This window comes from Chenopodium quinoa, unplaced genomic scaffold, assembly GCF_001683475.1.
Source record: "Chenopodium quinoa cultivar QQ74 unplaced genomic scaffold, ASM168347v1, whole genome shotgun sequence".
Taxonomy (NCBI): Eukaryota; Viridiplantae; Streptophyta; class Magnoliopsida; order Caryophyllales; family Amaranthaceae; genus Chenopodium; species Chenopodium quinoa.
The window spans coordinates 5,488-10,733 of record NW_018743174.1 but is presented as its reverse complement, the minus strand read 5'-3'; the positions used below and the strand labels follow the sequence as shown (position 1 = coordinate 10,733).

At 37.1% G+C, this 5,246-nt stretch overlaps 1 pseudogene; it reads left to right on the top strand.

Moving 5' to 3' along the window:
* Positions 1 to 1,371: 1,371 nt before the first annotated feature.
* Positions 1,372 to 4,558, top strand: LOC110732196 (annotated as a pseudogene).
* Positions 4,559 to 5,246: the final 688 nt, after the last annotated feature.

Below are 5,246 nucleotides of genomic sequence, written 5' to 3'. Positions count from 1 at the left end.
GTTATCTAACTTTTTATTTATTTATAAAGCAAAGAAAAAATGTTTTATTTATTTAAAGTTGTTGTTAATGTTCGATATTTTGGGGTTGTTTAGGCCGTTGATTTTTATTTAAAAAATTAAAAAAAATTCAACTTAAGGAAAAAATAAACGCGACAGGTGTACTTTTGCAATAATTTGTAAATACTCCCTCCATCTCATAATATAATTCTTGTTTTCCTATTTTAGAGATCCAAAATATTGTTCCTGTTTTCATTTTTGGATAGTATGTAAACTTTTGTTCCTATGTAAACTCTATTATAACCTCACCTTTTTTTTTTTTTAAACTTTATTCATTGTATTTCCTAATTTATCCTTGAATTTTGCACATGCTTTATATGGAGTATTATTTTTCACTTTGTCACTTTTATTAATGTAATGCAATCACTTTCTCCTTCTGTTTCTTAATTGTCGTGAAAAAAATACAAACAACAATTATATTATGGGACGAAGAGGTCATATTTTATTGGGGGTGTTATATACCACCATCCAAAATGATCAAAACCGCCAACATTTAGTATGAATTGACAACCATACCGTTAGTACTTCATGACTATCTTCCCTCTTGCCACCAATCACAAACACCTTGACACCACCACCCCAATTGATGACTAACACCACCACCACACTGACCGGCGACGACAACCACCACCACAACCACCCTGACCGCGACCTACCACATCCCCCTCAAAGATAACCCATCACCTTCCCTCTTTTGGCGGAAAGGTGGTGGTTTTTTTTTTGACAACCGTATCAACCGGAGCTCAAAACCGGTTACCGGACACGATAACCGGTTTTGGCTCCGGTTACCATGGAATCGATTAAGGTGCACGGTAACCGGAGCCCAAAACCGGTTACCGTGCGCGATAACCAAAACCCAAAATCGGTTACCATGCACGATAACCGGAACCCAAAACCGGTTACCATGCACGATAACCGGTTTTGGGCTTCGGTTACCGCGGTTGTCATATATATATATATATATATATATATATATATATATATATATATATATATATATATATATATATACACCTTCCCGCCGGCGAGGAAGGTGGTGGGTCGTCATAGAGGAGGGTATGGCGGGTCGCCGATCAGGGTGGTGGTGGTCATCGCCGATCAGAAGGAGTTGTGGGTCGCCGAGAGGATAAGGGGTGGTGAAGTAATAAGGTACGATTGTCCATTCACACTGAATGTTGGCGGTGATGATCATTTTTGTTGGCGGTGTTTAGCGTTAGAAATTATATTTTGTGGGCGTTATCCGAAAAATTCGAGGGCGGTATTTAACAACTCGAAGTGAGTAGTGAGAGGTTAAAGATAGATTATAGATGTTGAAATGTTGACGGTTATTACCAGCTTGTCCTCAGCATCAATAACAGCATTTTCCTTGTTTAGCAAATCCAATTTCACCACCAGTCAACCCAGATATCACGTGCCTCATTCTCCGACGAGTCAACCATGCCGCTAACTCAGCCCGAGTTGCCGTCGCCCAGATCACTTCTGTCAACGATCTCTCCGCCAATTTTGCCACCTGTTCTCGTCTTGTCAAGGTACAATTTTTTTTTTATTCCTGATTTCCTTAAAAATTGGCTTAATCCTTTAATTGGTTAATTCCAATAATCATTGGAAAAAATTACATTAATTTAATCAAATATATGATAAATTTAGGCAAATCGAGTTTGAGTTGATGAATTTATATAATATACTTCTAATTTTCTTTTAGTCAATTTAATTTGATTGTATTCTGCTGTTTAAGAAATGGGCACCATTCTGCTGTAATTTGAACCTTCGGTTCTTAAAAATTTAATTTGAACGAAATTCTTCTAAACCCTCCGTTTCTTTTAAAACATAACTTAACTTATTTTATGATGATAAATTATTATTTTAGCATAGAAAAGTATGATTTTAAGAGTTACGTAAAGTAGCAATCAGCTTGCTTGAACGCCTTAATCCCATAAAATGGGGTCGGCAACATGAACCAACATAAACACTTTGGGGAGGTAACCCATCCTACTACTACTCTCAATCATTGAGGCTCGTGTCATGTGATGTGACAAAGTTTTACACTAGCTGTCATTAGCCTATGGTAACCATCCTTCTTTTTCCAGGCTTGGGGCTGTCAGCGGGAAACCCACAGGCAGAGTTAAAGTAGCAATCAGCTGCTGGCAGAAAAATTACCTGTGGTGTAAATGTTAGGAGCTTACCAATCAAAAGTCTTGTCAATTCTGTTTTAGCACTATATAGGGCTTTTAGTTGGTGTAGGTCAATGCATGGTTAATTGGTTATTCAATTGTCTATTAGGAATTTAGAACCTTGTGATAATTACTACTTTGATATATTGAATTTAGGCCTTGACTCTAGCATCTTCTTGGTCTAATTTTGTAATTTTCTGTTTTCTCCAAATTCTGTTATATGTTTGAGTTTATAATCTTACTAATGCTAAATGGAGCTCAAATTTACTATCACAGGAAGCAGCAGCTGCTGGGCCAAATTGCTTTGCTTTCCAGAGAGTTTCTCATATGTAGGTGCTAATCTTGGGGACAGCGTTAAGATTGCAGAACCATTGGATGGACCAATAATGCAAGGATACTGCAGTCTTGCCAGGTGAGGTACTGTCTTGCACGGTATTTCGAGTTTATTAGTTTTAGGCCTATCTATCATTGATTAGATGAATAATGCTTTTAGCAATTTAGCTTGTATAAACATATCTTCCTTCCCTTTGGTCTATAACTTTAGCCTTGTGATACTTTCACCAAGTAATTTTTTCCCTATGCTTTATTTTCAAATCAATTTGTGGGTTCTTGGAAAGTGTTACAGTTCAAGTCATGTGCATCTATGGATATTTTTTGAGTCAAGTCATTTTCTCAAGGTGATGACGTTTCCGGCTTCTTGCTTCCTTTGACTGTTTTCATTGGCATGGGTTGCAGAGAGTCTCAGATATGGTTGTCTCTCGAGGTTTTCAGGAAAAGGCATCTGACGATTCTCATTTGCGTAATACACATGTGATAGTTGATGATACTGGAAAAATTAGAAGCAAATATTCCAAAATACACTTGTATGTTTTACTGCTTCCTTTCAACTGGTTAATTTTTTTCTTTTTATCAAGCACTACTGTAACATTTCCAACTAGAAAGAACATTCTGAGAGTGAGGGAGTGTCATCCTGCAGTGTTTAAGTTCTTAACTTGCAAATTTCACTCATGAGTGGGTACTTCAGTAAAAGGACTTTTTGAGGTGAATGTATGTGCCAGGGACCTGAAAAAACTGTGCATAACTTACTTTTATACTAGATGAGCTTACAAAATTGTCAGACATTCAAAAGATGGCTTTTTTATACTTTTTTTTGTCTTCCTTTAGCTTATTATTTCTCTAATTAGGATCCTGAATCCTGATTAATGTGATTGCATGCCCTCAAAAGGTCAAAATAGCCAATGAAGTTTGGGGAGGAGGTTGAGCAGTTAAAAGGTAACTAAATTGAGATCCTTGTCTTATTTACTGTTTTGAAGGTTTGATGTGGATGTCCCTGGCGGAATGGCTTATAAGGAAAGCAGCTTTACTGAAGCAGGTTAGCAACTTGTATTCTAGGCAGGTCGGATAGAGGCAAAAGCCATCTGTGCCATCAAGTTTTGTCATTTTTCCTGGAAATGCCATTTAACTTATTAATGTTTTCATTAATCCCAATTTTGTTTACCAAAATGATGTAAAATTGCCACTCTAAATCATACTTCCTCCGTTCTTTTATTATTGCACCATAAGGGTTTGACACAAATTTTTTGGTAGTGGAAAAAGGATGAGAGAGAAAAGGTAGAAATACCAAGTTGCCCATGTGATTGTATGCACAAAATAAAAGTAAGGGTTGAAAAACAAGGTATATTAGGTTATTATAGTGTGAACACATAAATTTCTTTTCCTAAAATGGATATGGTGCAATAAATGTGAAACTTCCTTAAAAGGTAAGTGGTGCGATATTAAAAAAACGGAGGAAGTATAAAATTTTGCAGTTACAGGTAATACCTATTGCTATTCTTGTGCTATTTGTAAATAAGTGTTATTTGGCTGATATAACAGCAATGGTTTAATAAGAAAAACACTTGACATTAGTCTAGTGGATTTTTTAGGATTAGTTGACTACACACCCCTTGTTACAAATAGATTTTGCTCTTCTTTGGTCTTATAACGTTGCCCTTTTCTTTATTTTGTGTAAATTGAATTGGCAGTTTCCTTTCTTCGTCTCCTAGGATATCTACAGAATACAGATTATGCTCTTTTGGTGATGTACTCAATTTTCAGGCAAGGATGTTGTGGCAGTGGATAGTCCCTGTGGACGCTTGGGCCTCACTGTTTGCTATGATTTACGATTTCCAGAAATATACGAGTGCTTACGGTTTCAGCATCAAGCTCAAGTAGGAGCAATATTGCACCTCTGTTGCTGTGAGTTTCAAGTTGGTACAACTACTATGCTACCTACTTACTTCTTGTTTAATATTCAGTTCTATTGGTACCTTCAGCGTTCACAAAGATAACTGGTCAAGCCACTGGGAGATACTTCTGCGTGCTCGTGCCATTTGAAAGTCAATGCTATGTAAGGGCTTGAATTCCCCCTCCCCCCCCCCCCCCCTCTCTCTCACCCCCTCTCTTCACCAAGACACACAGCAGTACATCACCCACTCTTTCTGGCTGATTCCTCTCTTTGGGACAGCATTAATAGTTTGATGCTGTGCAATTATAGGACTGTGTAAACCATGTTTTAAGCTCTATTCTCAAATCTCATGCAATGACCATTGTCCTGTCTCATTTCAATCAATATATTTTGGTCTTGGACTCCTGGTTTAGCAAATACTAGTTGATATGAAGTGAAAAACTAAGTGAATCTTAACTAGAGAGCATCAAGGAGTGAAAGGGACCTATTATCATGAATATGAGTATATGACATGTGAATGAAATATACTATGGATTTTTCTATATAGTACCCCTAAGATATTGACTTTTCCAAGCTGTACCCCATTTTTAAAATTCTACGCTGTACCCACCCATTTTCAAAATTCTACGCTGTACCCTAAGGTACTTTTAGTGTCTAAGATGTAACCCTACCCTAATCCCTCCGTTATCTTAAGTTAACTTTCCGTTAACTTCAAAATAAAATAATTTAAAAAAAAAAACCACCTCTCTCTCCTCCCTCACAAGTCACAACTACCCACCAGCCACCACTAT